The sequence below is a fragment of the Procambarus clarkii genome, chromosome 93, assembly GCF_040958095.1.
Source record: "Procambarus clarkii isolate CNS0578487 chromosome 93, FALCON_Pclarkii_2.0, whole genome shotgun sequence".
Taxonomy (NCBI): Eukaryota; Metazoa; Arthropoda; class Malacostraca; order Decapoda; family Cambaridae; genus Procambarus; species Procambarus clarkii.
In genome coordinates this window covers 14,473,026-14,495,716 of record NC_091242.1, presented here as the reverse complement: position 1 = coordinate 14,495,716, position 22,691 = coordinate 14,473,026, and the positions used below count along the sequence as shown (strand labels likewise).

The following is a 22,691-nucleotide window of genomic DNA, read 5'->3' as shown; positions in this document are numbered from 1 at the left end:
TGCGCCCATCTTCCATGCGTGTGACATGTCCCAGTCATTGCATGCGTCTCTGCTTTAATAGAGTGAACATTAAAAGGACTCCTGTTCTCTCCAGTACTCTGTTGTTGGTGACGTGGTCTTTCCACGTGATGCCAAGGATACATCTCAGGTTCCGCATGTGAAAGGTATTGAGCCATCTCTCCTGGCGAGAGCGCAGGGTCCAGGACTCCGAGCCATAGAGAAGTGTACTCACCACACATGCCATGTAGACTTGTGCCTTTGTGTTCACTGTCAGTTTGGCCTTTTCCCAAATGCGCTTTGTGAGCCAGGCCAGTGTTGTTGCAGCCTGCCCGATACGCCTGTTGAGCTCAGTGTCCAGGGAAAGGGTGTCTGAGATTGTGGAGCCCAGGTACACAAACTCGTGAACTGCCTCCAGCACATAGTCTGCTATATTTATACTGGGTAGCTCATTGACATCTTGTCCCATCACCTGTGTCTTCTTCAGGCTGATTGGAATGCCCAATGCGGAACAGGCTGCGGAAAAGCGGTTGAGTAGCTGCTGCAGGCCTTTTGCTGTGTGTGTAGTGATCACTGCGTCGTCGGCGAAGAGGAACTCCCTGAGGATTCGCATCTGTACTTTCGTCTTTGCTCGGAGTCTGGATAGATTATAGAGCTTTCCATCAAATTGTCCATGCCAGCGCTATATATTAAAGTTCATAATACTGATAAACACACATGTATTTCAAAAGATAATTTTACAACATAATATATGCTTAACTGTTCTATCACCAGTATTTCCTAATTTATATGCATAGTTTTAATATATTAAATACCTACCTAATTGCTACAACCACTCCAATCATGTCACCCATATTTATTTAGTCAAACCGACCAACAGTCTTATTGGAATTAACCTTAGTAATGTTAGGTTAGGAGAGGTTCGGTTAGGTTTGGTTAGGTTATGACTGCTTGGGTTAGGTTATGACAAGTTGGGCTATGTTAAGTAAGTAAATCTATCTAAATTTAAGCAAATTGTTATAGCATATCAAAATTTATCCTATAATATCTAAAATAAACTGACAATGTCCAACCCATACCAATAATATCCTAACCCAACCTAAGGTAGTTCATCCCATCCTAATCCAACTCAAAAGTTAATATGTCTTGCTGAAATTAACTAAATTTGACTTACCCATCAAAATTTAACCAACAAGTGCTAAAATCAACTAAAACTGATTCATATTTATTATATCCTACTAAAATACACCCTATTAGAACCTAAATGTAATTAAATCTAGACAAAATCTACTTGTCATACCCAAATTTGACTAAATTCTAGCTAACAAAAGCTAAACTAACTAAATATAAGCACCCGTATCCTCACATACATATATGTGACCTCTCCCCATCCATTACGCACAACCACTTGGACTGGACGGTAGAATGACGGTTTCGCTTCATGCAGGTCAGCGTTCAATCCCCAACCGTCCAAGTGGTTGGGCATCATTCCTTTTCTCCGTCCCATCCTAAATCTTTATCCTAACCTCTTCCAAGTGCTATATAGTTTTGATGGCTTGGTGCTTTCTCCAGTTCCTCCTTCCTTTCTTTTTCCATTACAAGAGCTAGTTATAACTCAAACCCAAATCGGCTAATTTACACTATTTCCTGAACAAGCCAGTTCATTACCCTTAAGATATTATATATCCCACCCTACAAAACCTTACCTAACATAACCTAAGCTAGATTTTATTAAAGTTGGCAAAATTTAATTCTGTCCCATATTAATTTATCTAATTTAAGACAATTTTCACCAAATATATAAAAATCGTATCATAGCACAACCATATACAGAGAAATCCCATTAACATGATATATCAAGGAACAAATCCAACAGGAACCCTATGAGGGTTTGAACCTATGCACAACTACAGCCCAATTTAACCAAGTTTAACCTATCCCATCTAAATTTAATGTTTATTTCCAATCTCGAGTCACCACGAAACATACCCCATTCCTAATACTCCATTCCTAATTCATAGTGTTAGTTCTGTGTCCATCTAGCTGTTTTATACATCCAGATGTGTTTCTTGGTATCAATCCAACCAAACCCAACCTAACTAAACCTAACCGAACCTAACACCGTCAAAACTAAAGAAACCCAAATTTATCCCATATTGAGTCAATTTCATTAAATTTACCCGAATTATAACAAACCAAAGCTGAATATATCTAAATGTAACTATTCATATTACAACCAAAAGCGGAATTTGACTGTTAGATCTGTTAACTTATATTACCAACATCCAGTCTTTGCATAACATATCCCATCCTCAAAACCATTTCATAGTGTTAGTGTTGTGTCCGTCTGGCTATTACCAATATCCAGTTGTGTTTTTTTTTTTTTGGCTCAATCCAACCAAACCCATCCAACCCAACCTAACCCAACCCAACATAAAACAACCAAAAGCTAAATTTAACCAATTTGATCCCAATTTAAGAAAATTCCACTACATTTACCCTAATTATATCAAGCCAAAGCAAAATTCTACTAAATGTACCTAGCCTCATCGTATCCTGAGCTGAAGTTAACTGTAATTAGAGCAGGAAATGTCTACTCCCAACTTCCATTCTACCCAGCGTTACAGCTGATTTTTGGGAATATATTATTAGAAGTGCGTTGTTATTGGGTATTTTCCCCATATTACCGAAACTCAACCACCTGAGACCTAAGCTTAGATACAATATATACTTAGGAACGTGTTTAATTGTTGATATAAACCTAACTGCCCCTTCCTAACTGGTCTGGATCTATGTTTAATATTGCAACTGTATTGGTAGAAAGTTGTTTGTTTTCACACGTCAACTCATTCACCCCATGCCTAATCTGCCTGGAACTATGTTTAATATTGCAGGGAAAGTGTTCTTTTTTACAAATCAAGTCAACGACCCCGTGCCTATCCTGCCTGGACCTGTTTAATATTGAAGCTATATTGTTAAGAAAGTGTTTTGATATTACACATCAACTCAGCCACTCTCTTCCTAACCTGCCTGGATCTTTGTTAAATATTTCTGACAATGTTTTGTTTTCGACATGGACTCTGCCACCCTGAACATAACCTGCCTAAGCCTAACGTCAAATGTATTGTATTTGGTGGCAAATGAGTTTTTTCATCAACCCAACGCCCTGGACCTATCCTCTGAGGTTAGGATCTTGGTCCCATTATCGCATCTTATTCTAAGGATTTTTTTTTTGGGGGGGGGGGGTGGGGGGCAGTTTCTGGTTTTATATCAATACGACCAACCTATCCTAACCAAACTTCTATTACCTGGGCTAATGGAAATGTATTATTATTGTTCATTTTCTCTACATCAGTTCAACTTAACCAATCTTAGCTAACCTCAAATACTTGTATCTGAACTCCATTTTACATAATATTCTTATGAAAGTGATAACATTCAGTATATCTACACCATTAACATAATCCAATTTTCCTTAACCTAACCCATATTTAGTGGCTTTCTAACCCCCCCCCCCCCCCACTGTACCTTTTCTAAATTATGGTAAATTTGGGTAACATGCCATAAATTAGGGTAAATTAGGGATAAATTAAGATAATAAGACAAAATTGGGGAAAATAGGGATAAATTAACATATAACATATATTAGGGTTCATTAGTGATAAATTAGGGGAAAATTAGGATAATATGCTAAAATTTATTCCTATCTTAAATTTACAGTATAATTTCGAGGGGAGGGGTTATGAAGCCTCTAATTATGGGTTAGGTTAAGGGCCCATGAGCTCCAAAAATATTTGAATTTATTGAAAATTACTAGAAAATGATAAACAAATCTCCAATTATTTGGCAACAGTGTCATGAAAATTTTATCCCAATATGATAAGAAAGGTATTTTATATGAATATTAAAAAACTAACAAACAGTGCTGATGATAAGGAGAACAGATCCTATTAACTGGAACTGAGGGATAATGCAGTGATAAAGAGATGCAAGCACCTGTCCAATGCACAAAGAAGAATATTAGTGAGGAGGGTCCACAAAGTGGATATGCAGCTGGTGTCTTTCTAGCATTACTGAGTAATACATAATAACACAAATAGTAATGAACAATTATGTTATTATGCTGTATTTTGTTATATATCATATAAATACATTGCCCAATACCAATATCTGTTAGTTTCACCAATGTCCAACAATATTTTTGAAGTTTTTTTCTTCTTTGTTTTTATTCAGGTTTTGATGCAGCTTGTACATCTTGGAGAATGTAATCCCATCACTAAGTATGTAAACTTTGAATGAAATTGGTCAGCAATTAATCAGCCACAGATGGCAAAAGTTGTAGTAACTTACTTTTAATTTTTTTTTTTTTGGGGGGGGGGAAGGGGCTGAAAAATTTACAGATTTTAAACTCTATTATCTTTGTCTCTTTAGGTTGTGTTGATGAATGGGGACCTGATGTGTGCCTTATCACTTATATAAATTATATTTATTATCCGTATTAACTCATAATCCTTATCCCAATATTTGTTTGTTTGGGGGGTTATTTTTTCTTGACTTCATTTCAACACATATTGACCTACAACTTTCACATATTCGAGTACGAATGCCAAGCAATGTTTATTAAAACATACAAGTAAATTGATAAATTAGAACTACCATATTCATTGTCCATAACTTCAACTTCAATTATCTCTATAAAACCAGAATTTCTACTTTCTGAGTCAGAATAAAAAATCCAGTTTATGAGTGATTCTCACCATTTTTATATATTATGGGCAACGTTCCTAATGCTAAGGTTTAATTGCCACCGTTTATTCGTAAACGTTGGCTTTGGGAGTTATAAATTGTTTGCGTCTAAATTTGGCGCATATTTTGAAGGCAACATTGAATATTTCTTTTACAGTAAACTATACTCTTGAAAAATATTTTAAAGTAATTACAATGAACGTTATATTTCCATTCTGAGTCAATAATGAATAAAATAAAAATTGGTGAAATTTTAAATTAGTTTATTTTATTTGAAATTGGTGATTTTTTTAGTTTTTTTTTTTTTTATATTTTTTCCTGTTTATGTTATAAAATGGATCTATTAAGAAAAGTTGAAACATCTACCATGTACATTATGCACAATAAATTTGAGAGTGTTTGAGGAAGATTGCTAAATTTCACTCCCGGCCCCTAAGTTGAACTGATGTTAAGAAAATGCCCAACAACGCCTAATGCCTAATATTTATAACATTTCCATGTTATAAATATTAGGTATAAATTAACAATCTGGGGGGCTTGGGACACTAATAATCTTTTCTTACAATTTAATTAGTCTACTACTACTATACTATAAGCTCAATTACTATTAAGTTTTAGTCTAAGTGGTTTTTTTCGCTATGCGTACTAATGGCTTTAGGTTTTGTATGTACTAGCTCTATCTATAAATCAATCAGGATGTTTGTAACACTGCATCTATGTATGTACTTTTCCTAAATAAAATATTATTATTAATATTATTATTATTATTATTATTATTATTATTATTATTATTTTTATTACTAAAATAATTTTTAACAAATAAGCCATTCAAAAGTTAGGCGAAGGAAGAAAGAATGGAAATACAAGGGGGCATGAAGAGGAGGCATACATTTTTATATAGGTGACATGATTGAAGGGTAGAAGTGGATAAACAGGGACAAAAGTGGATAACAATGGGGTATATTAATACAAAAGATAAGTTTATAATTTATTTGGGAATGATATGAGCAAATACCAGTGTGTGAACATTGTTTATTTTTTTTGCTTGATATACATAGGCCTCCTGAACTTTATTCAATTTAAAGATAGCTTATACATGTAAGCTATTTAGAGATAGCTTATATGAATGAGCATGAGTGGATATAAATAGGAGTTATCGTATGATCCTTACAGCCCTTCAGTAATTACATTCTTATGTTTAATATACAATCTTTTAACTATAAATAATCTTGGAAAATGGGATTTCATAATAAATCATTACAAATGGGATTAAATATGCAATTAAGGAAATCGAACTTATTGAGGGAAGATGAAGACTAGTTGGTTGATGACGTCATTGAACATTAGGGATGATTGGAACCACGCACGTCGCCGAGGTAATTCAAATTAGGGATGACCGGAGGGGACCGTTTAATCTCCTGGGGATTAAAAGTTGAAGATGGATGAGAGCCATATAATCTCCATGGAAAAATATCAGGAACCAGGAGAGAACCAATTAATTTCCACGGAAAAAAATCAGGAGGCAGAAGGAAGTTACACTCACGTTCATGGGAAAAAAATCAGGGGCCAACAAGGTGCTATCGAAGAAATTCAAACTGCTCCCCATAAGCCCGGTTTATACTACTCTCCCAGTACGTGACTGACATTAAAAGGTTCCTCCCTGTGTTAGGCTGACACTGAAAGGCTCCTCCCTGTATTAGAATGACAATAAAACGCCAATTCCTGCACTAGACTGACACGGCAACGCTCCTCTGTGCTAGATTGACACTGAAATGCTCTTCCCTGTGGGTGTGCTAGTTGGGTGAAGTGTTGCTTGTTTGTTTTCTTTTTAGGGAAGTTCTTTTTCTCTGTTCGGATATAGGTCGCCACTTTCACCAGATTGTGGTCTGTTTTGATTCGCCTATCTTTTTGGGTGCCCTTCCCGGTCGATGGTAATTATGACATAATTTAAATGTAAATTGTTCATAGGCCACTGCTCCCTGCGCCTCTCCGAGAGGGCTAGGTTCTGACTCGTAGACCCCGTTAGGCATAAGGACTCCTGTGACCGATGACACCAAACTAGTATAGCACCTATCAATTCGGATAGCTTCAGAGATCCGATGGGGCTTCCCACTGAAAGCACTTGTAACAATGTAATTGTAATTTGATTATTTGTAATAAAGTTTTCGTATGCAAACAATTATTCAGGTAAGCAACTGTGGTGTTACGCCACTTTATACTAATTGTTTGGAGGATATTTTTTCACAAGAAACAACGACCTGCAAGTGAAGTATAATCCAGGATATGTCAGGAGGATGCCCAGATAAGTCACTATCACTGACAGTCTTATGCCACAGATAAAATATTTACAATATTTACATCATCATCAATGAGGAAATCATTAATATAAGCCTCCTTCTCTTACATCTCATAACAGGATGCTAATGTTAATATTAAATATGTCATTGATTCAATAGCAGGATTTTGTAAATTTTCAACATCCATGAATAAATTCATTAAATTTAAATTTGCGCCATGTTCATGTCAATCAAAATCTTTATAAGTCACCCATCAGCATTAAGCTAATACAGCTCCTCAAGTTGATGTTCCTGGTGAAGCAAAGCACCCAAATTGTCAAATACTGTCGAGTGTCACTAGAGACAACTTACAGTGGTGGTGTACAGCATTACTACCATCTGGTCTTCCTTGATCTGACCAGTAAACCAGTTCCCAGACATTTCAGGTACAATCAGAGCAAAGGTGAACAGTGTAAATCAATGGCGTTATTATCCCTACTTCCATTGCAAGTATTTGAAAAAGTATATTAACTTAGTATATTGTATATTACTTTACATCTTGTCTGATACATATTTTTTTTTTTGCAGGTCCATTGCATACTGTTATTACAAGATATAGTGATTGTATTTGTTCAATGTACTGTATGTTGGAACTATAGTTCAGTATTCTGATTGACCATTTTTTGCAGTGTATTTGCCCATTATCCTAGTCAAAGCAAACAATTAGATTTTGGGCTATTATCAATATTTCAGTTTCACTCATTGACCATCTTCTGTTATAACTCCAATTTATATATTTTCAAAACAAATTAACATGTGCTAAGAAAGCCATGTTAAACTATTACACAAATAAAATGGTTATCCCCAGCATTAGTTTACAAGATAGTTCTTTTTCCAAATGACTGATTCCACAGGATGTCGACAACGTCCCAGAAACACAAAATTTTTGTTTCGGAGCCGATGGGGAGGAAATTGGTGACAGAAGTACCTGGTGTGGGACAGGCAACAGGTCGCAAGCTGTCCAACCATGGATGCACTCAGGTGAGACCAAGCATTGACAATCATTATTAATTAACGAAAATAAAGTTTTACTTATGACATAATGATAATTTTGTTGATGATAAATATACAGTATTGTGATGAAAATTATAAAGACTAAGTTTTCCGAGAGGTTGTGGGCTCGTAGGTCTTTAATAAATTTCCTCCAAACTAAAGTGAGGACAATACTCTTAGTATAAATATAATTTACAAAATCTGGGCATATTAATATAATCTGTCCTCAGTAATATTTCACTGTCAAGTCAGAAATGTGTGTCATAAGGGGGATCAATGTTCACTGACCCCCAAGCAAATCTTTAGGAAGGATTAATACCTAATGTGACTCAGTGAATCCTGTGATCTCCTAAATTGTGGCTTTCTTTCCTGCAGTTTTTTTTATAGAGTTTCAGCTGTTAACTTTGCCTGACTGTTACCTTATATATACATACATATACATACATACATACATATATATATATATATATATATATATATATATATATATATATATATATATATATATATATATATTTATATATATTTATATAAATTTATATATATTTATATAAATATATATATATATATATATATATATATAAATTATATAATATATATATAAATATATAAATATATATATATATATATATATATATATATATATATATATATATATATGTATATATATATATATATATATATATATATATATATATATAAATATATAAATTTATATATATATATATATATATATATACATATATATATATATATATATATGTAACTGTATAACCTTGCATAATAAAGTGTACATCATAATAAATAAAAAAAAGGGGGTGGTAGGAGAAGTGAACACTCTTTCGTATTCAGAGTTAAATGTCAAGTTTTTCCCTGAGTGCTCTGTGTTCCCTTCTCTGAGGCTGTGGGTCCCTATAATTGCACCAGTGGTGGTACCCCCTATATATATATATATATATATATATATATATATATATATATATATATATATATATATATATATTAGTATATTTTGGTAGCAGTCTTTCCTGTAGACATATATTATTAAATATGACCGAAAAAGTAAGATTAATAATTCTAACACGAATTTTCTCAATCTTTCGTACATTTCGTTTCACTGTTGGAGGTAAATCAAAGATCAATTCTCCAAAATTCATTTTTATTTCTAGTCTGACGCGACACGAGCGCGTTTCGTAAAACTTATTACATTTTCAAAGACTTTAGTTCACAAATACACAACTGAATAGAACTTACGCATCTCCGATTTTATATCTACATTTGAGTGAGGTGGAAGGGGTGATGTGGCATTAACACAAGACAGAACAAGATGTGGTATTAATAGGGTATTAATTTCATCAACACAAGACAGAACAAGAGTATTAATAGGGTATTAATATCAACACAATGCTTGTGTTGATGAAATTAATACCCTATTAATACTCTTGTTCTGTCTTGTGTTGATGAAATTAATACCCTATTAATGCCACATCTTGTTCTGTCTTGTGTTAATGCCACATCACCCCTTCCACCTCACTCAAATGTAGATATAAAATCGGAGATGCGTAAGTTCTATTCAGTTGTGTATTTGTGAACTAAAGTCTTTGAAAATGTAATAAGTTTTACGAAACGCGCTCGTGTCGCGTCAGACTAGAAATAAAAATGAATTTTGGGGAATTGATCTTTGATTTACCTCCAACAGTGAAACGAAATGTACGAAAGATTGAGAAAATTCGTGTTAGAATTATTAATCTTACTTTTTCGGTCATATTTAATAATATATATATATATATATATATATATATATATATATATATATATATATATATATATATATATATATATATATATATATATATATATATATATATATATATATATATATATATATACATATATATATATATATATATATATATATATATATATATATGTATATATATATATATATATATATATATATATATATATAAATGTGAACAAGCCTGAATGGTCCCCCAGGACTATATGCGACTGAAAACTCGAACCCATACTGCCAGGAGCAATGCAACTGGTATCTACAGGATGCCTTAATCCGCTTAACCATCTCGACCGGACAATAAGGAAGTGATAGCCGAAGCTATTTGAACATCTTCCCTGCCGGCATTCAGATGGTAATCTTGGGGATAACATTTTATCAAATCACTTCATTCTTTGGGGCACACGTGAGGAATCAAGCAGATTAACCCTTACACTGCTCAAGGGTCCTGGGGACATTTACACCCCTGTGCGCAAGAAAAAAAAATCTAAATTTTGTTTTCGTCGTCTAAACATGTTAATTTGTGTCCCATGAGCACTGGAAACATAATACAAAAATTCTATTGTACATACCAATGACACAATTAATCCGAGAAGTTAGCCGATGACGTCACAGAACGTGAGCGCTCAAGGGTGCTGCGTCAGGCAGCCGTCACTCACGGCCGCTCACGCGGCCCGAGTTGCCGCGAATTTATTTTCGCGGAATTATTTACAGTATTCTTGGGTCATTTTACACAATTTTTTTTCGCTAGTATTGTTCCAATTATTACCAGTAAACGTTGTATTATAATAAAAATGGTATAAACTCACTAGGCGCTCACATATTAGTGTCAAAAGTATGATCACCAAAATGGTATAATTTACAGGAAATATTCAATGTATTTGGGTTTTTTTCAATATAAACACAAAAATTAACTTGATATGTACATTTATTTACCAAAGAATTACACATTTAGTACTCCAGGAGACTGTGATACTGTGCGAAACAGTCGATATGGCACAGAGGGACGGCACACGCTTCGCACCATGTCAACACCAATTTACGTTTCTGTGGCCTCAATTTGGTACTGGAACACACAACACACCGACGCTGGCCTGCTGCACGAGCTCCAGTTGGTGGTAATTTCTTGATTTAGTGTATTAGAAAGGCCTCCCTGTAAGCGAGCCTGGGTGCAGGAGCATGGTTCTGTATTGGGTTTCGAATGGGTCTTTGTATGCCAGGTGTGTCCTTGCCAAATTTACCTAGTAACTGTTTCACAACATGAAAACTAAACGAACGGAAATATGGGTTTCTACCTGTCTTCGCAAGAAACATGTTGTAACTGTTCAGCATTATTACGTCAATAAGGTGGAAAATCATTTTTTTGTCCACTTCACTGTTTTCCATACACACTCTACAGCACCCACCATCATGTCACATTTATCAACTAAACGCATGTTGATGTTGTAGTCCATCACACAATCTGGCTTATATAATATTTGCTTTGTTGTTCTGTTCACCTTGCCACTGTCCACCATTGTACCAGGGTGAATGGTGGTCAACATGTTCACTTCACGTCTGTCTTTCCACCGCACTGAAAGCATTGCACCACTTTTTCTTACCTCGCAATCCCCTACTTGCATAGCAGTGTCAAACACAGGCATTTCCTTTCGTTTTGGCTTTACTGTTCCACACACTCCAGTCTTATTATCAAGCAAGAATTTCGTTAGCAAGGGACTGATATAATAGTTATTTGTGTACAATATGTGGCCCTTGTTCAGATATGGTGCAAGCAGCGCCTTCACCACACTACCTGAGAAGCCATGTTCGTCATTAGCAGGAATATGTACATTTGTGGCTGAATAAAGTATCATGTGTAACACCATTCCTGATTCACAGTCACAGAGCACAAAGAATTTCAGTCCAAATCGGTGACGTTTTGAGGGAATATACTGCTTGAAGGCAGCACGTCCTTTGAAAAGAACAAGGGATTCATCAATAACCAGCTTCTGAGCTGGTACGTAGTAATCTCGGAACTTTCCAATCAAGTCATTTAGCACGTCCCTCACCCTCCAAAGTCTATCATCCTGTCTCTCGTCTGCATTATTTGCAAAATGAATGCACCGTAGGATCAACAGAAATCTATCTCGGGACATATATTTCCCGTACAATGGTGTTGGAACAGCATTGTCTCTGCTCCAATAATCTGAAATTACGTGTTTCACACAATGTTTCATCAACATGCAAATTGCGAAAAACACGTACATTTCACCAACAGTTGTCTCTTTCCAACGCTGTAGTCGTGAAAATTCTGAAACTTCCTCACCTTCGATGAGATCAGCCGCAAGTCTGTTCGTTTCGTGAGCAATGTGTTCCATGAGCGGCTCATCGAAATATGCAGTAAAGAAGACCATTTCACACATTTCGTCACCAGTGTCGGAAAATCCGACACCATTTAATAATCATACAGATAATAGCTGTATTACCAACAAGTTACCCATAGAAAACGTAACTTGTAGTGGAATTACCGTCTAAAGAAAACGGGATATCATCACCACATACCATTATAATTCACCAGCTATTCTGCTGGGAATTATTCTTAAATACATTAGTCTTTGGACTTTACCATCATAAAAACATCTTATATAAATTAACTTAATTATCAATATTAAAGTAGAGTAAATGTGACCCTTCTATCACGTTCTGAAATCTGGACAATGTAAGCCAGGCGTGAGTGGGGAAGGAGGCAGCCATTGTTGTGTCACCTCCGAGACGTGTGGAGCAAATTCGGCTCCTATCATTCTGGACAATGTCGGCCAGTAACGTCAATAGTATGGAGTGTTAAACAGCCATTGTTATTGAGACCAGAGGCTCACACGGGAGCAAATTCGGCTCCTGTTAATTTTACTTGGACGTAGTGTTATGGAAACCAAAGGTACCATCTCCAACACGATGTCTACAATTCAAGTTAAGTCTATCCGAAACCCGTTTATCATTCATTTATGGCCATTAATGTCAGGATATAGGGTGACCCGGTTAGATCACGTGGAAGCCTCAAACTAAAGGTAATTAAGCCAGGTCTTCAATGTTCCATGTACTGTATAGTGTTTTCTCTGATATAGCTTGTCATATATAGGTTTCTGGCTTCACAGTTAGCGCCCTTTTGACAGGTCAAGACGAGGATGGAAGACTTTGTGCACCAGTTACTGGGTGAGGAAGCTACCTCAAAGAGGATAATTTGGTGTCTACAATCTAGTTATAGCTGGTGGACTAACCTGCTGTACTATAAGATAAGGAACCTCTTCAATGTATGTAGTTACTGTAGTTTGATTGGCTGCATATATATATAAACTATTAAACCCCCCCTAATGTGTAGAGGATCGATTTGTGAGATTATGAGATTATTGCAGAAATACAGTCCACTTATCATTATACAAATTGCTATCGAAGTATATAAATTAACGTAAATATAAATTCATATAAATTAAATAAATATAAATCTCACAGGTCGGTTCCCACATTATTTGGACCTTCAGAACCGGATTATTTGGTCATCTTCGAACCGGATGACGGATTATTTGATCCTTTGAACCCACATTTGGTCATCTTAGTACCGGATGAACCAGTTAACCAGTGGATTCATTAAATATACTAGTGCAGTGTTATTTAAACAAAGCCAGCAGTCAAGACGGCAGCGTAGCCTCGAGGGAGCTCAGGAGCCTCCCTCAGCCGAGTTCAGCTTAGTCAGCGGTTTCATGCACACCCACAGAAATTTGGTGGTGTGTTATTTCGTGAAATGACAGCGCTAATATTGAAGCCAGCCAAAGTAGTGGCTGTGGTGTCGCGTGATTGTTCACGGATTTCATGGTGTTACATTTCGCGAGAGATTATCTACGAATTTTGTGGAGTTTATTTCGCGAGGTCACTAATAATATTTAATACTTCTTGATAATATTAGAAGTTTCATAGAGGCTAATTAAGAGGCTATTATCAATAATTGTGTATATTATTTCTCCAAAATAGAGAAGTATTTAATATATATTGCACTAGTGATCACAGTATAATATTTACTAATTGCCAACCCACAACAGGGTAGGATAAAACCATTGACTAGTTGAACTATTATCGTTCATCCTAGTCCCATTATTACCATAGTCAGTTGTACTATATTGAACAACCTAACACCATTAATGAATGGTCCAGACCCTATTTTGGGTGTAATTTTTATCAACTCGAGTTGCGTTGTGTATATATAATAATTTACTTATGATCATTACACCTTTGAGTGATTAATTAGTGTCTATTCCATCCTAGGGTGATATAGAAGAGCTAACCTAAAGGTACTTCCAGTGACACTGGTTTATCACTCAAATCATTAGTGTGTATGATTGTATATATATATAATGTGTATTAATTTTAAGTGCTAACCTCTAGTAGAGGTAGGATTATTGCCTAGTGAGTGCAGAATTTACCCTAGGCTACCATTAGAGCTTGTTCAGTATTATGAGCAGCCCAAGTACAAGTCCCACAAGGCTTCACCAACTAGCCAGTATGGATAATGCAGGGAGAATGAAAAGAACCCTTGCAGGTCTTAAAGGCCACTTAACAAGACAGATCAAGAAATGTGAAGATTTGTCACAACAATCAACAGTTGATTATGCTGACCTGGAAAGCTATTATCAAGCAGCTGCAGGTAAATTTGAGCAAATCAAATGCCAAATGGCTGTCCTTGTGGGGACAGACTACTACCATCGATTCATTGGTAGCCCTACTAAATATCAGGGTATAACCATGTTAAACTCTGCAGGAGGTAAATTACTCTCAGGCCCAGTATCAAACCTGAGGAGACCTATGACTGCAGATAAACAATACTAGTAGAAATCTAAATTTGTCAGCTGATTATATTTCTCCAGTAGCATTATACTAAGGAGATTACAGCTGACTATACTAACAGAGGTTGATGTTAGTATCATCATTTAAAGCTGAAGATGAGTTCATGAGGCCTCAGTGGCAAATCAGTGAATAGTAGCCTAAAGCAGCTACAAGTCACTGCGACCAATGTCACTGAACCCACTGCAGTCTCAGAACCATACTTTACTTTAATGATGAGCTATTCAATCTTCTGAATCAATTAACTAAATTAAACCCCAATAAATCTGATGACTGATTTGATACATTTATTATTTAATCAAGATGTATTCCATGGGCCTCAGTGTTTATATATCAGTGACCAGTTACCTGAAGAAACTTCAAGTTATATCTAATGTCACTGATCTCACTGCAGTCCCTGAATCATACTTGACTGTAGTACTTGATCACATCCAGTCTTCTGGGTTAAATAATATGTAATTAGGCTTGAATATTAGCCTTTCAAGAGTTGACAGGGAAATGAAATCGCATTAGACTTCTAACCCCTGCAACTCTAGTACGGGACATCCGTCCTGTACGAACAGACACATAAATGTGTGATTACTAACTATAATTTGAAGGAGGAGTATCGGTGTTCGTCTGTTCTAAATAGGACTTCGACCCGTGAGCAGCCCCCTGCGGAATTATGTCGGAAAATCCGACACCATTTAATAATCATACAGATAATAGCTGTATTACCAACAAGTTACCCATAGAAAACGTAACTTGTAGTGGAATTACCGTCTAAAGAAAACGGGATATCATCACCACATACCATTATAATTCACCAGCTATTCTGCTGGGAATTATTCTTAAATACATTAGTCTTTGGACTTTACCATCATAAAAACATCTTATATAAATTAACTTAATTATCAATATTAAAGTAGAGTAAATGTGACCCTTCTATCACGTTCTGAAATCTGGACAATGTAAGCTAGGCGTGAGTGGGGAAGGAGGCAGCCATTGTTGTGTCACCTCCGAGACGTGTGGAGCAAATTCGGCTCCTATCATTCTGGACAATGTCGGCCAGTAACGTCAATAGTATGGAGTGTTAAACAGCCATTGTTATTGAGACCAGAGGCTCACACGGGAGCAAATTCGGCTCCTGTTAATTTTACTTGGACGTAGTGTTATGGAAACCAAAGGTACCATCTCCAACACGATGTCTACAATTCAAGTTAAGTCTATCCGAAACCCGTTTATCATTCATTTATGGCCATTAATGTCAGGATATAGGGTGACCCGGTTAGATCACGTGGAAGCCTCAAACTAAAGGTAATTAAGCCAGGTCTTCAATGTTCCATGTACTGTATAGTGTTTTCTCTGATATAGCTTGTCATATATAGGTTTCTGGCTTCACAGTTAGCGCCCTTTTGACAGGTCAAGACGAGGATGGAAGACTTTGTGCACCAGTTACTGGGTGAGGAAGCTACCTCAAAGAGGATAATTTGGTGTCTACACCCTAGTTATAGCTGGTGGACTAACCTGCTGTACTATAAGATAAGGAACCTCTTCAATGTATGTAGTTACTGTAGTTTGATTGGCTGCATATATATATAAACTATTAAACCCCCCCTAATGTGTAGAGGATCGATTTGTGAGATTATGAGATTATTGCAGAAATACAGTCCACTTATCATTATACAAATTGCTATCGAAGTATATAAATTAACGTAAATATAAATTCATATAAATTAAATAAATATAAATCTCACAGGTCGGTTCCCACAACCAGTATCAGGGAAAAGATCTGTAATTCCCACATCTCTGTTGTCAAATTCGGGAATTTGTGGAACAAAATCTTCCCCATCACTCCACACACACAAACCTGCTGCCTTCCGAGAGCCATTAGCTGCACCACGGCGAGGAATCCGGGGACCAGGAGCTGAAGCAGGCATTGCAACAGTAGGGGCAGGAACGGTAGATGAGGAAAAAGATTTGGAACATGAGGGAATTTGTTCCTCATTGTCGCCATATTGTTCCATGCGGCTGCATTTGGCTGGGCGGGCAGCTGATGCGGCGAAACTTGTACTGGTACTAGCAGCCGGGGTAAAACTATTCTCCGATTCTTCATCACTAAAACCTGAGAAAGATTTACCTATTTCAGACTCGTCAATCATATCATAAACGTGCAAGGGAACAGATGAACGACGTGATTGGGCGCGAGGTGGTGTTGAGTGGTGTTGAGTATTAGCTGGTAACTCGTGAGGCATCTTCACCCTCGTGGCACCCACATGTTCACCCTCGTGGCACCCACATGTTCACCCTCACTATCCGTTGTTTCTATTTCTTCAGGCTGGGTATAATCTTCATCTATATCCGAGTCGTCAATATCAGATTCGTCAACGTCCTTGAACAATTCATCTGCAATTTCGTCTTCGGTCAAAGACTACGCGGCGAGGTGCGCTGAGCGAGGTCGCACGCTGGGTCGTGATGCGCTCGCCATGGTGTCTGGCCACTAACTAAGGCCTGTGAAACAAAGGTGGCCTGCTCTAGATTTTTTTTCAAAATGGCGTCTGTTTACAATCGCCCCTAGCTACGTATGGATGACCCCTTTACACCGCAGGACATTTGAATCGTGCCTGGCACCCTTTGGCGTATATATACGACATGCCCAAGGTGCAACATGTTACTCATGGCGTATATATAAGCCATGCGTAGTTTAAGGGTTGAGGCGTCCTGTAGATAACAGTTGCGTTGCTCTTGGCAGTATGGGTTCGAGTCACTTCTGGGGTGTGAGTTTTTTTCGTCGTTTTCAGTCCCTGGGGACCATTCAGGCTTGTTCGCATTTATGTTCCTCATGTGTGCCCCAAAGAATGAAGTGATTGGATAAAATGCTATGGCCAAGATTACCATCCAAGTGCCGGCGAGGAAGTGGTTCAAATAGATTCGGCTATCACTTCCTTATTGTCCGGTTGAGATGTTCAAGCGGATTAAGGCGTCGTGTAGATACCAGTTGCGTTGCTCCTGGCAGTATGGGTTCGAGTCACTTCTGGGGCATCATATATATATATATATATATATATATATATATATATATATATATATATATATATATATATTATTAAATATGACCAAGAAAGTAAGATTAATAATTCTAACACGAATTTTTTCTATCTTTCTTACGTTTTTTTTCACTGTTGATGGTAATTCAAAGATTAATTCTCCAAAATTCATTTTTATTTCTAGTCTGACGCGACACTTGAGCGTGTTTCGTAAAACTTATTACATTTTCAAAGACATTAGTTTACAAACACACAACTGAAACACACAACAGTTTCAGTTGTGTGTTTGTAAACAAAAGTCTTTGAAAATGTAATAAGTTTTACGAAACGCGCTCAAGTGTCGCGTCAGACTAGAAATAAAAATGAATTTTGGAGAATTGATCTTTGAATTACTATCAACAGTGAAAAGAAACGTAAGAAAGATAGAGAAAATTCGTGTTAGAATTATTAATCTTACTTTTTCGGTCATATTTAATAATATATGTCTACAGGAAAGACTGCTACCAAAATATACTAATATATATACTAATATATATATATATATATATATATATATATATATATATATATATATATATATATATATATATATATATATATATGCAACAATGATCACAAAAACACTTGATCCAAGTATGCAGAATAACCACATATGAAAAATAGAAAATGCTTAACGCGTTTTCGGCTAATTCGCCTTCATCAGAGCAAAGTAGAATGATTCTACTTTGTAGAATCATTCTACAAAGTAGAATGTAGAGTAGAATCATTCATAGAGTAGAATCAAGTAGAATGTAGTAAGTAGAATCATTCTACTTTGCTCTGATGAAGGCGAATTAGCCGAAAACGCGTTAAGCATTTTCTATTTTTCATATGTGGTTATTCTGCATATATATATATATATATATATATATATATATATATATATATATATATATATATATATGCGAACAAGCCTGAATGGTCCCCAGGACAATATGCAACTGAAAACTCACACCCCAGAAGTGACTCGAACCCATACTCCCAGAAGCAACGCAACTGGTATGTACAAGACGCCTTAATCCACTTGACCATCACGACCGGACTAATGAGGTGATAGCCTAAGCTATTTGAACCACCCCACCGCCGGCACTCGGATAGTAATCTTGGGCATAGCATTTTACCAAATCACCTCATTCTTTGGGGCACACGTGAGGAACACAAATGCGAACAAGCCTGAATGGTCCCCAGGACAATATGCAACTGAAAACTCACACCCCAGAAGTGACTCGAACCCATACTCCCAGAAGCAACGCAACTGGTATGTACAAGACGCCTTAATCCACTTGACCATCACGACCGGACTAATGAGGTGATAGCCTAAGCTATTTGAACCACCCCACCGCCGGCACTCGGATAGTAATCTTGGGCATAGCATTTTACCAAATCACCTCATTCTTTGGGGCACACGTGAGGAACACAAATGCGAACAAGCCTGAATGGTCCCCAGGACAATATGCAACTGAAAACTCACACCCCAGAAGTGACTCGAACCCATACTCCCAGAAGCAACGCAACTGGTATGTACAAGACGCCTTAATCCACTTGACCATCACGACCGGACTAATAAGGTGATAGCCTAAGCTATTTGAACCACCCCACCGCCGGCACTCGGATAGTAATCTTGGGCATAGCATTTTACCAAATCACCTCATTCTTTGGGGCACACGTGAGGAACACAAATGCGAACAAGCCTGAATGGTCCCCAGGACAATATGCAACTGAAAACTCACACCCCAGAAGTGACTCGAACCCATACTCCCAGAAGCAACGCAACTCGTATGTACAAGACGCCTTAATCCACTTGACCATCACGACCGGACTAATGAGGTGATAGCCTAAGCTATTTGAACCACCCCACCGCCGGCACTCGGATAGTAATCTTGGGCATAGCATTTTACCAAATCACCTCATTCTTTGGGGCACACGTGAGGAACACAAATGCGAACAAGCCTGAATGGTCCCCAGGACAATATGCAACTGAAAACTCACATCCCAGAAGTGACTCGAACCCATACTCCCAGAAGCAACGCAACTGGTATGTACAAGACGCCTTAATCCACTTGACCATCACGACCGGACTAATAAGGTGATAGCCTAAGCTATTTGAACCACCCCACCGCCGGCACTCGGATAGTAATCTTGGGCATAGCATTTTACCAAATCACCTCATTCTTTGGGGCACACGTGAGGAACACAAATGCGAACAAGCCTGAATGGTCCCCAGGACAATATGCAACTGAAAACTCACACCCCAGAAGTGACTCGAACCCATACTCCCAGAAGCAACGCAACTGGTATGTACAAGACGCCTTAATCCACTTGACCATCACGACCGGACTAATGAGGTGATAGCCTAAGCTATTTGAACCACCCCACCGCCGGCACTCGGATAGTAATCTTGGGCATAGCATTTTACCAAATCACCTCATTCTTTGGGGCACACGTGAGGAACACAAATGCGAACAAGCCTGAATGGTCCCCAGGACAATATGCAACTGAAAACTCACACCCCAGAAGTGACTCGAACCCATACTCCCAGAAGCAACGCAACTGGTATGTACAAGACGCCTTAATCCACTTGACCATCACGACCGGACTAATGAGGTGATAGCCTAAGCTATTTGAACCACCCCACCGCCGGCACTCGGATAGTAATCTTGGGCATAGCATTTTACCAAATCACCTCATTCTTTGGGGCACACGTGAGGAACACAAATGCGAACAAGCCTGAATGGTCCCCAGGACAATATGCAACTGAAAACTCACACCCCAGAAGTGACTCGAACCCATACTCCCAGAAGCAATTGCATATTGTCCTGGGGACCATTCAGGCTTGTTCGCATTTGTGTTCCTCACGTTTGCCCCAAAGAATGAGGTGATTTGGTAAAATGCTATGCCCAAGATTACTATCCGAGTGCCGGCGGTGGGGTGGTTCAAATAGCTTAGGCTATCACCTCATTAGTCCGGTCGTGATGGTCAAGTGGATTAAGGCGTCTTGTACATACCAGTTGCGTTGCTTCTGGGAGTATGGGTTCGAGTCACTTCTGGGGTGTGAGTTTTCAGTTGCATATTGTCCTGGGGACCATTCAGGCTTGTTCGCATTTGTGTTCCTCACGTGTGCCCCAAAGAATGAGGTGATTTGGTAAAATGCTATGCCCAAGATTACTATCCGAGTGCCGGCGGTGGGGTGGTTCAAATAGCTTAGGCTATCACCTCATTAGTCCGGTCGTGATGGTCAAGTGGATTAAGGCGTCTTGTACATACCAGTTGCGTTGCTTCTGGGAGTATGGGTTCGAGTCACTTCTGGGGTGTGAGTTTTCAGTTGCATATTGTCCTGGGGACCATTCAGGCTTGTTCGCATTTGTGTTCCTCACGTGTGCCCCAAAGAATGAGGTGATTTGGTAAAATGCTATGCCCAAGATTACTATCCGAGTGCCGGCGGTGGGGTGGTTCAAATAGCTTAGGCTATCACCTCATTAGTCCGGTCGTGATGGTCAAGTGGATTAAGGCGTCTTGTACATACCAGTTGCGTTGCTTCTGGGAGTATGGGTTCGAGTCACTTCTGGGGTGTGAGTTTTCAGTTGCATATTGTCCTGGGGACCATTCAGGCTTGTTCGCATTTGTGTTCCTCACGTGTGCCCCAAAGAATGAGGTGATTTGGTAAAATGCTATGCCCAAGATTACTATCCGAGTGCCGGCGGTGGGGTGGTTCAAATAGCTTAGGCTATCACCTCATTAGTCCGGTCGTGATGGTCAAGTGGATTAAGGCGTCTTGTTGCCAGTTGCGTTGCTTCTGGGAGTATGGGTTCGAGTCACTTCTGGGGTGTGAGTTTTCAGTTGCATATTGTCCTGGGGACCATTCAGGCTTGTTCGCATTTGTGTTCCTCACGTGTGCCCCAAAGAATGAGGTGATTTGGTAAAATGCTATGCCCAAGATTACTATCCGAGTGCCGGCGGTGGGGTGGTTCAAATAGCTTAGGCTATCACCTCATTAGTCCGGTCGTGATGGTCAAGTGGATTAAGGCGTCTTGTACATACCAGTTGCGTTGCTTCTGGGAGTATGGGTTCGAGTCACTTCTGGGGTGTGAGTTTTCAGTTATATATATATATATATATATATATATATATATATATATGTATATATATATATATAAATATATATATATATATATATATATAAATATATATATATATATATATATATATATATATATATATATATATATATATATATATATATGTCGTACCTAGTAGCCAGAACGCACTTCTCAGCCTACTATGCATGGCCCGATTTGCCTAATAAGCCAAGTTTTCCTGAATTATAATATTTTCTCAATTTTTTTTCTTATGAAATGATAAAGCTACCTATTTCATTATGTATGAGGTCAATTTTTTTTTATTGGAGTTAAAATTAACGTAGATACATGACCGAACCTAACCAACCCTACCTAACCTAACCTAACCTATCTTTATAGGTTAGGTTAGGTTAGGTAGCCGAAAAAGTTAGGTTAGGTTAGGTTAGGTAGGTTAGGTAGTCGAAAAACAATTAATTCATGAAAACTTGGCTTATTAGGCAAATCGGGCCTTGCATAGTAGGCTGAGAAGTGTGTTCTGGCTACTAGGTACGACATATATATATATATATATATATATATATATATATATATATATATATATATATATATATATATATATATATATATATTGTGACAATAATCTCCTTCAAGAGATTGAGCCTGCTCTTCCCTCTACAAATACGTCGCAACAAACTATATAAAACTACTAGGGAAGAAATGTCCAACAACGACAACAACATCTCCAAGGTTTGCCAGAGCGCAAAACGTATGCAGCCAGGGACACCTGTTCAGACTCAAACCGCCAAACTACCTG

The 22,691-nt window shown here is 37.6% G+C and overlaps 1 long non-coding RNA gene across 2 annotated transcripts in view; it reads left to right on the top strand.

Moving 5' to 3' along the window:
• Positions 1-22,691, top strand: part of LOC123769134 (uncharacterized) — a 134,539-nt gene that overhangs the window by 92,889 nt on the left and 18,959 nt on the right. For both annotated transcript variants that reach the window (XR_011226058.1, XR_011226059.1), the window contains one exon: positions 7,934-8,060. This is a non-coding gene — a long non-coding RNA (uncharacterized lncRNA). The remainder of the gene's footprint in view (positions 1-7,933; positions 8,061-22,691) is intronic.